Source organism: Podarcis gaigeae, assembly GCF_964106915.1.
Source record: "Podarcis gaigeae genome assembly, chromosome: 12".
Classification (NCBI taxonomy): Eukaryota; Metazoa; Chordata; class Lepidosauria; order Squamata; family Lacertidae; genus Podarcis; species Podarcis gaigeae.
Window position 1 is genome coordinate 33409389 of NC_139688.1, and position 11126 is coordinate 33420514.

An 11126-nucleotide genomic window follows, 5' to 3' on the forward strand; every position below is an offset into this window, starting at 1 on the left:
GTTACAGATAACGTCCAGAGCTGCCAAAGGGATCCAAAAGCTTTCTTCAGAAAAACAGCCCTGGCGAGGATGAGTAAGACTTGACATTTTCAAGTTTGGAATTTTCGTAAATGTCCCCCTCCCAGAGGATAACTAGATTTCCAAATATTTGGTTCATTGTGGTGCGTCTCTTTTGATGCTGGAGCCATAAAATCCATCGGAGGAGCACGCTGAGTAGGAAAACAATTTATTTAACTCTTTGAGGACTAGGCATGTTGAACACAGTTATTTAAAATGACCAAACTAGCAGGGAGTTTTGGAGAAAGAGAGCATGGTGAATAAGTTAACAGGACAGTGTGCTGTAGTGGTTGGAGAGTTGGACGAGGACCTGGGAGACCAGGGTTCAAATCGCCACTCATCCATGAAGCTCATCGGGTGACCGTGGTCTCTTAACCTAACCTACCTCACAGGGTGGTTGAGAAGATAAAACATTGAGGTGGGAGAAGCATCTGCACAACTGCCTGGATGAAAGGTGGGCTGCAGATGTAACACAATAATAATAAAAAATAATAATAATCAGAATGGTTATTTGACTGGCACCTGCAATGATGCATTGCTAATGTGATCCACTGTGCATTGGGTTTGATGAAGTGTTGTATTTGTGATTGATGTTCCTTGTGTACAGAGCAAGTGCTGAAGAATCCCTCTTTGCCCCCAGAGGCAAAATGTGAAAGCTTTTTAAAGAGGCTGTTGAGGAGGCTCAATAAGAATTCACCTGTATAATGAACTTATAGTACGATGGTATTTGTAGCAAGTCTCTTGGTGTTTAATGAAGCTGTTCTCTCCAAATACAACTACAGCTCCCATTATCCCTGCCATTACTCACACTGGCTGGGCCTGATGGGATTTGGAGTTCAACTTGTGGAGGACCACAAATTCTCCATTCCTAGTTTTCAGGACTAGGAATGTGGTACCTTGGTTCTCAAACTTAATCCATTCTGGAAGTCTATTCCAAAACCAAAGCATTCCAAAACCAAGGCATGCTTTCCCATAGAAAGTAATGCAAAATGGATTAATCCGTTCCAGACTTTTAAAAACAACCCCTAAAACAGCAATTTAACATGAATTTTACTGTTTAACAAGACCATTGATCCATAAAATGAAAGCAATAATCAATGTACTGTACCATAAAATAAATAAGACAGTATTGTAGATGATAAAAATTAAATATATATATTTTTTTCTTACCTGCACTAATGATATTCATTGTTTGGATGGGGGCTTTTATCCATTTCTGCAGTCACACAGTCAATCAGTCAATCAATCAGTCAATCAATCAATCAATCAATCAATCAATCAGTAGCTGGGTTCCACACAGTCACAAAAACAAATTAGCCGGAAAAGCTTCAAAAACAAAAATGCAAAATAAATAGCAAAAACAAAAGCGCCAAACTTAATCCATTCCGGATGTCCATTCCGAAATGTTTGAAAACCAAGGCACAGCTTCTGATTGGTGCAGGCGCCCCAGAAACAATAGGTGACAACTGCATCAGACATTTAGCTTCCGAAAAACATTTGAAAACCAGTACACTTACTTCCGGGTTTTTGGCGTTTGAGTGCCAAGGTAGCACTGTATCTAACTTGTGGTGTAGTCAATTGTTCTCCTGACACACAAACATCAAGAGTACACATCCCTACTCAGGAGGATTGTGGCCATGCCCTCTTTCAGGCTTGACCTAATAATTAGATCCCATAAAAATGCCTCACCTGCATTTTCCCTAACAAAAGAAATGTGTCTGGAAGCTTTTCCATGGACTATCAAAAAGAGTAATCTTAGTCATTCTTTGGCCCCATTAACTCTCTCTTTACACATATTAGCTAGGTTTCAAAACTGATTTGCCTGTATAAAAATCATGCCTGTGGTTTTCTGACACTTTTAAAGATATTTTAGATGCAAAGATTATGCCCTTTCCCGAGAAAGCCATCTTCCAGCATTTATAACATAAGCAATTGTATTTGAAAGGTTGCTGGCGACCACATGCATTTTTGCATAAAGGCTTCTAGACTACACAAGGTCAACTTGATGAGGGATTCAGTGAGTCCACCTAGGAATAATTTCCTTTTAACATTTAAAGCTCATCCCCACACCCAAGTATTTCAGGAATTCTGCTGCATCATAGGAAAAAAATAGCACATATACACCCTCAAGCTGAAAACCTCAGCGCATAAACAGAGGTGACCTTAAGTGGAAATCTGGCTTGGAAGTGAGAAGTGTTGTAAATGGTCTCTATGTTTCTAATTCAGGCAATAAATTAAAGATGTTCTCCCCCCCACGCCCCATAACAAAAGTCCATTAGTAATATCTTTAGACCATTACCCGTAAAGTTAACTATTTTTCATCCACCCACCCTGAATCTCAGCACACTCAGGCTTTGCAAAAGGGGCAGCCAAAAGGGTGCCACCCCATAAGCTCCAACCTACTTGGCCAGTGGTCAGAGAGGATAGGAGTTGAAGTCCACAGCATCTGGAGGGCACCGTGTTGGCAACCATTGCTACAACACTTGAGAGTTGTGAGGGCTGTGTGTGTGTGAGAGAGAGAGAGGGGGGTGGTGGTAAAGGGACCCCTGACCGTTAGGTCCAGTCATGACCGACTCTGGAGTTGCAGCGCTCATCTCGCTTTATTGACCGAGGGAGCCGGTGTACAGCTTCCAGGCCATGTGGCCAGCATGGCTAAGCTGCTTCTGGCGAACCAGAGCAGCGCACAGAAATGCTGTTTACCTTCCCGCTGGAGCGGTACCTATTTATCTACTTGCTCTTTGACGTGCTTTCGAACTGATAGGTTGGCAGAAGCTCACCCCGTCACGGGGATTCAAACCGCCGACCTTCTGATCGGCAAGTCCTAGGCTCTGTGGCCACCCACATCCCTTGAGAGAGAGAGAATAAAAAAGCAACAACACTTGGCTCCAGAGCAATGGTTCCCAACCAGCTAAGTACTGCAGACCCCCTACTTTTTAAAAGCCAAGCCATGGACTCACCTACTTTTGAAAATGTTTATATCTCTGTGGAAGCTTTCGTTACGTGAATGGTGCCACTATACCCTCCAACATGTCCCAGAGCAAAGCTAGGCCATGTTCCTGCGTGAGTCACGTAACCCACGGGAGAGCACGATGCCTCAAAACACATTTTGGGGGTCACTGCAATCTTGCACAAGACACAGCACAATCTCATGCATTTTGGGGGCTTCCTCAAAATGGGATGTTCCAGACAGTTAATGGGTATGTGCCATGGACCCCCTGAGTGGGCTACATAGGCCCCCTGGGGCTCACAGACCACCAATTGCTAACCACTGCTCTGGGGCAAACATATCTACAAAAATGGGGCCCTTCAACAAAACATTGCAGGGTGGAGCAGGAGTGGGAGAATCTGTCAAGTTTGGTGCTCTCAGATTCTTATCTTTCCAACCTTAAATTCAGTTCTCCGCATGCAGCAATTTGTGTGTATGGGGTTTTTTTTAAGCCTCATGAGCATTTTGGTGTGAGTTTCTTCCTAATGAACTCATTTTCTCATGCAGATTAGACACTCACACACATTTTTGCAAGCAATTTCCCCTCATAAAATGAACTTCGGTGTGTAATATTCTATGCATGCTTTTCCCTAATGTATGCATTTTGCAAACTTGGGTTGGAGAACAGAATCCAAAATTCAGGTAAGTGAATTTTGAAGGATGGCTGTGTTTCAGTTCTCATATTCTTTCAGACACCGGCATAGCAACCCCCACTGGCACCAGGAGTGGGGGAGGGTGTACATGCACATGTATCCTCCATGCCATGGGGGCAGGGCATACAATTGGACAGAAGCAACCGGCGTGCACCAACACAACGCTATCGGAAAAACCATTGTGGGGTGCCCCACTGGGAGGGCACATGGGACTCAGGAGGCAAACCTGCAGGCCAGTGCATGCCAGCTGCACCCCTCCTGGGTGTCCCTTCCAGGTACCCTCCTGGCAGCGCACCCCACACTTTTTCGGGCAGCGCTGGGCCCACTGGAAGGCAGCTGCGGCCGGGAGGGAGGCAGCGGCTGGGGTGCCCTACGAGCAGGGCTGGATTTAGGTTTGATGAGGCCCTAAGCTATTGAAGGTAATGGGGCCCTTTATATGTCTAGCTGTCCTTTGTCAACAACAAATTGTCGCTGTTTTTGTGTGTTGAATATATGCTATAAGGTAATTTATGGACCTAAAAGGTATTTAAAGCCATTTGCAAATAATAATAATAATAATAATAATAATAATAATAATAATAATAATAATAATAAAAAATTTTATTTATATCCCGCCCTCCCCAGCCGAAGCCGGGCTCAGGGCGGCTAACAACACTAAAACAGTACAACATTATAAAACATTATAAAAATGAATTAAAATCAAAATTGGACATAACAAATAGGAGCCTACACAACACAAAACACTGTTGCCGTATGTAGGTTTTATTTTATTTGTTTTTTATCTTATATTTTGGAAATGTACATCCAGCTTTTTTTTCTTTAATTTTTTGGGGGGCCCCCAAGAGAGTGGGGCCCTAAGCTATAGCTTGTTTAGCTTATACGTAAATCTGGCACTGCCTGCGGGCATCGTGCTACCCATGGCACACCCCATGCTATGTTCTCAGGCAGCACTGGGCTCGCCTGCTAAAGGGCGCCCTGCAGCCTGTGCCCCCCCTTCCTTTGCTACTGCTTTCAGTAAATGCACCTTTGGAAGACTGGGTTTTAAATATGAACTGAAATGAATTTCTTCCCCAAATTGTAGTGTGGACTGCTTCAGTTCAGGATTCCAGCTGCTCCATTTCCCCTCACTTTAGTCAGTTGACATTCTGCAGCCACTATGCATGCTCAGTCCCCATTGTGGGCACCTTGGCTTTTGGAGATAGTACTTTTCCATCTATAAGACGCCCCCATGTATAAGACTATTTTGGGGGACTGAATTTTCAGAAAATGGGGGATGGCAAAACGTTGTTTTTGCGGAGGATTGCCGAGTTGTTAAGCTTTTGGGGGGGATTACCAGGGGTTGTTGAGCTTTTTAAAGGGGGGAATGTCGAAAATTGCTCACCTGCACGCATCGCAAAATCTGCCTCCCGTCTGTCCCCTCACCTCATTGCCATCTGCCCGGCCAATTGCCACAGCGCTGGCCAATCAACAACACCCATTGACACAGCATCCAATAACACGCACAATAGCCTCTGACAGCTGCAGCAACAACCAATCAAACGTCCACCCTATGCACTATCCATGTATAAGATGACTCCCACTTTTTAGCATTAATTTTAGGGGGGGGGGCTAGTCTTATGCATGGAAAAGTTTTGTGTGCTTGTCAAATCAAGAATAAATTTGTCCATTCTTGTAGCGCTCACCAGGTGGCAGCATAAGCCTAAAATGTTTCTGCAGTAAACTATTAAATTACTCCTTGCAGCTGTATAAAAACCCTGAAAGGATATGTAATAAAATTGTTAATTCCAAAATGGACTTGGTTTTGCTCTCTGTGTTTTTGTTTATCAGAAGACTGAGTGGAAAAGAAGAAAGCATGTAAAAAGAGCTAATACAATTTACAAAAAAAGAAAAGTTTCAAACTATCAAAATGTAAGTATAAACAAATCATAGAAGAGGACCAAGACATCCTGACATTACTAAACTATTTATTTGAATGTTAGATTGTTCATATCTATTTCAATATTTAGTAGGCCTTTCTAGGTATTCCTGGGACACGGGTGGCGCTATGGGTAAAAGCCTCAGCGCCTAGGGCTTGCCGATCGAAAGGTCGGCGGTTCGAATCCCCGCGGCGGGGTGCGCTCCCGCTGCTCGGTCTCAGCGCCTGCCAACCTAGCAGTTCGAAAGAACCCTCGGGTGCAAGTAGATAAATAGGGACCGCTTACTGGCGGGAAGGTAAATGGCGTTTCCGTGTGCAGCTCTGGCTCGCCAGAGCAGCAATGTCACACTGGCCACGTGACCCGGAAGTGTCTTCGGACAGCGCTGGCCCCTGGCCTCTTGAGTGAGATGGGCGCACAACCCCAGAGTCTGGCAAGACTGGCCCGTACGGGCAGGGGTACCCTTACCTTTACCTCTAGGTATTCCTAATAGAAATATATGTTGCTTTGTTAAATCCCTGTCTGCCTTTTGAAATTGATGAAGACTTAATTATTCACATGCCATTAATGTAAAACACACACACAATTTTATTTGTGTGCTCCATTCCACTGTTCAAACCATGCTCAAGGTGGCCTACAAAATGGCAAATATACATAACTACAATGTAACAGAAGTAGTCATAAACAAAAAGTAAAGCATTAAAAATACATAGCCAAACTGAACAATTTCCACACAAATCACAACAAAATCTAAAATAAAAATATAAGAAACCAACAGCAACAACAGTAACTACCTCACCCGTGTCTTATGAAGGTGTAGCTATAGGGAGTTGTCATGATGAGTACCTGCACTTCAGAATTTACCCCTATAGCCACCTGAGGTATCACATATTTATATTTCTTATTATCGAAGCTGTCTCAAAACCAGGAGGGATAGGGTGGAAGTGTTTGAATTAAACAACATGGTTTACAATGATAAAAATATGAACCAAAAGTTTAAAGCCAAGCATTCCATCTCTCTCCTCCAATCAGGCACTTATCCTCCTTTCCCCATATCTACCCCCCAACCCTGTCTCCTCTGCTCAAACCTCACAGGATTTCCCCTCAAAAGTTGTCGGTCACAACCTGGCCTTGATGAAGTTTCAGCTAAGCCCAGAGTCTTCATCAAAGCATGGTTCAAGACTCAGGTTTGCATCTCAGACAACAGCAGAAAATAAACCTTATTTCTCTTCCCTGTATGGGCACAGGGTGGAGCTAGAGAACAAGCCTTTCAGGAAATCATTTGTATGGCAGTTGAAAACATCACCTGCAAAAAGAAAACGAAAGGAGTAAAAACGGCTATAGCAATAATGCTAAAAAGAGACAGAGAAAGAGGCAGGATCCAATAATAAAACTGCTCCTGGGAGGGAAATAGAGGAAACCCTGGAATAAGCTAAATGAATGTTGTTTTGAAATCTGTGGTTAAAATCAGTGCATTATCTTGATTCAAAATGGTCTCCAATTGCATCTGAAAAGCCTGCTTCTTCATCTCAGGAGCCATAATGCAAAAGAACAGTACTGCCAATGGAGGAATGTAGACAAGGGAATCCCTCAAGGATCTTTAGTGGTACCTGTGCTTTTAAACTTGTTCATACACCACATAGAGTTGGGATGAGGTAGACAAGTTAGCTGGTGATACTAAATTGTTCAAGAACAGCATCTTAAAAAGCAGAAACATCACCTTGCCGACAAAGGTCCGTATAGTTAAAGCTATGGGTTTCCCAGTAGTGATGCATGGAAGTGAGAGCTGGACCATAAAGAAGGCTGATCGCTGAAGAATTGATGCTTTTGAATTATGGTGCTGGAGGAGACTGTTGAGAGTCCCATGGACTGCAAGAAGATCAAACCTCTCCATTCTGAAGGAAATCAGCCCTAAGTGCTCACTGGAAGGACAGATCCTGAAGCTGAGGCTCCAATACTTTGGCCACCTCATGAGAAGAGAAGACTCCCTGGAAAAGACCCTGATGTTGGGAAAGTTGAAATGCCAAAAGTATTGTATTTGTATCTGATATCAGCCATTTTATTTTCAATTCCTTTCCTAATGATTCCTAGCATTAGGAAAGGAATTGAAAAGAAAATGGCTGATATCAGATACAAATACAAATCTAAGACAAGCCTACAATTCAAATGCCAAGCACAGCTCTTGCCATCTCACCTCAAGGAGGATATTGTAGAGTTGGAAAAGGTTCAGAAAAGGACAACGAAAATCATCAAGGGGGTGGGGCATGTCCCCGCGAAGGAAGGTTACAACATTTTGGGCCTTTTTACTTTAGAGAAAGGGAGAGTAAGAGGCAAACATGATGCAAGTGTATAAAATAATACACAGTACAGAGAAAGGGGATAGGTAAAACACAACACAACACAAGAACTCAGAGGCATCCAATGAAACAGAGTGATGGGACATTCAGGACAGGCAAAAGGAAGTATTTCTTACACGCAGTGCAGTCAAGCTATGGAATTGGCCTCAACAAGAGAAAATGGTGGCCACCAACGTGGATGGCTTTGAAGGATTGGAAAAATTCACAAAGGCTTATCAAAGGCTACTAATCCTGATGGCCATGTTTTACCTCCACTGCCAGAGACTATGTTTCTGAATACCAGTGGCTGGAATCCCCCAAAGGGGAGACTGCTGTTGTGTTTAGGTCCTGCATCCCAAAGGCATTTGGCTAGCCACAGGATGCTGGACAAGATGAGCCACTGGCCTGATCTAGCAGGCTATTCTTAAATAGCTTGGGGCCCGTTTACTTGATGGAACATACTTCCTAATATTTGCTTGAGGACCCTGTCCTGTATCCCACTGGTGGGAGTTGTATGTTATGTTCAGACATGGTGCCCAAGCCATAGAGCACTCTCCCCTTGGAGGCTTGAGTGGTGCCAACACTGATGACACTCTGGCCCCAAGAAAGACCCAGCTGTTTATTCAAGCATTTGGGGTTGCTGATTGCAATTTAGCATCATCTGCTCACTGCCTGATTATTGCTGATTATCTAATGAATTGTGGGTTTAATTGATGTGTTCCTGGTGCCCGAGATATAGGGCAGGTTAGGGGTTGGGTTTTTTTTGTAATTATATTTTATTAAGTATCAACATTTTTAACGTATACAATTTCGTCTTTTCTCTTATTTTATCGACTTCCCACCCCTTTTTTATGGAGTTGTTGTTCTTCCTGTTCTGTTGCACCCTATCTTCTATCAAATCACAACCACAATATTATAATCTATTTACTTCTGTTGCTCATAGCTCAAATCCTGCTTGCGAGTTCATCATACTATATTTCTTTAGTCCAAAAAAGGCATCCATTCTTCTATAAAACACTCAGCATTAGTTTTGCTGTTAATTTTGCCAGTTCAGCATAGTCCATTATCTGATGTATCCCTTCTTCTTTGGTTGGAACAACTTCTTCCTTTCATTTCTGTGCCTATAGAATCCTAGCTGCTGCTGTTACATACAACTTTAACATTATTATTATTATTATTATTATTATTATTATTATTATTATTATTATTTTCTGTCCCTATAATCCCTAACAGGTTAGAACTATTTTAATTAACAAGTGAACTATGGTACCCAAAATTCCTTTCGCAAACTAGGATTGCCAGGTTCTTGCCCAGCAACGGTGTACATGCTCCTAACCACCAATCAGGACTGCAGACACCATTTTCCCACAAGTCCCGAGGTCTGTGTTCGTCCGCTGCTTGTGATGGGACAGAGTAGTGAGAGTGCCCCTAGCATCATTAAACCCTGCCAATCACTAACTTGCCAGGAATTCTATCTTTTTTAACTATTACCACACCTGAGCAGGACAGCATGTAACATGTAAAGGGCAACTTTGTGCCAACGAAGAAAGAATCGAAAGCTTGCACCCATCTCAACTAACTGACGCCAAAATGCAGTGGTCCTTTGCTGCTGACCTCAGCGACGTTTCAGATCAATCTTGGTGCTGCTTCTCGCTTACCATCTCATATAGTACAGCCAGCTCTCACTTGACAACATAAAAATTTCACTTCAAACAAGTCGCTCGACCTTTAGCAGGTGCTCTCCGGGAAAAGGTGCTACCGGGCAGAGTCAGCTGCTGGAATTCACATTTCGGAGCTGCTCTTCCCATTAGATGGGTGTATTGGATGATCAAAGCAAAACTTCGAGGTCACACCTCCATCTGCTGTGTCTCATAATAGGATTATTATTTGTGTTGTACCCATGAAATGGAAACCAAATAGCTCTTCAGCTTTCAGAGCAAGCATGCATAGGATCTGGCTGTTAGGTGTAATGTAGAAGCATTGTCGCCATCTGCAAAACTAGTGTACTCTGGTTTTCTTTATTATTATTATTTTAAAGAAAAATTGTATAGTTGGGGTGGGAAAAGATTCTGAGGCACGTTAAAACTATGCCTACTCTATTTCAGAGCTGAGAATTGAATTACCCTCATGGAGCGAGATAAGATGCCGAGAAAGCAGAAGGGCTACAGGTTCAGCGCAGCCCTGTTAATTTGCTTGGCTCAGTGGCTGGGGCCTGTTAAGCCCTTGATAACACAAATGGAATGTGTGTTGTATAACCCCGGACAGCTGGAAGGAGAAAAAGGCCAGTCACAAATTAAATTAAGAGGTGTAAAATGCCGTGAGAAGAAAAACAAATTGAGATGGCGAAAACAGGTGCCAACTGACATTTATTCCATATTCAGTCACACTTTCTTTTCTCACTGTGTGATTAGCAGCTAAGCTGAATTAGGGCAGATTTCATGCTTCCGTGACCTCTATGAGCACCCGTAAAGAAAAGGGAAAAACACCTGCAGGTAGATGTTTTTCCAAAGAGCTAAAACAGTAAAATCCCCAACTACTGTTGAACTGGCTTGGTGAAATGCTACCCGGAGTGTAAGGGCAACACTGCGTTCACATGGAGAGATTCAGTCACTGGCTTAAAACACTTACATACTTTAGTAGGAGTTCTTAAAAGATCATTTCTGGTGTGCACAGAATATAGAGAACTATTTTCTTCTTTCACTTGCTCTTAAATTACTTCAAGAGAATTATGAGCTCTCAGAAATGGTTTATTTAGGTTCATTGCTGATATGGAGTGTCCAGGTTAACACTGGATGGTACAGAGAGGAAGCTGATTCTCATATTCAGAAAAGAAGCACAAAGTTTTTCATAAAATTAAGTTTAATTGTCATGCTGTATAAGATAGGGAACTCCGGATCACTCATATTCACCAGCTTGTATTCATAATAATTTCTTAATGATCACTGATCTCTCACATATGCTCCAATGTACTGTAATCTAAACACATAGGATAACCATCCTCAAAGTAGGTGCACTGATTTCAGCAAGTCTGCTCTAAGTATAAGTAAAGTTGGATGTCATCCATACTTGTCCCGTCCCCCCCAGTGAATTTACTTCTTTCTCAGGACCAATTTCACTAGATACCTGGGTAAGAAAAGAGCTACAATAAACATTTTTCAAGGGGACAAACAAGTGACGTTTT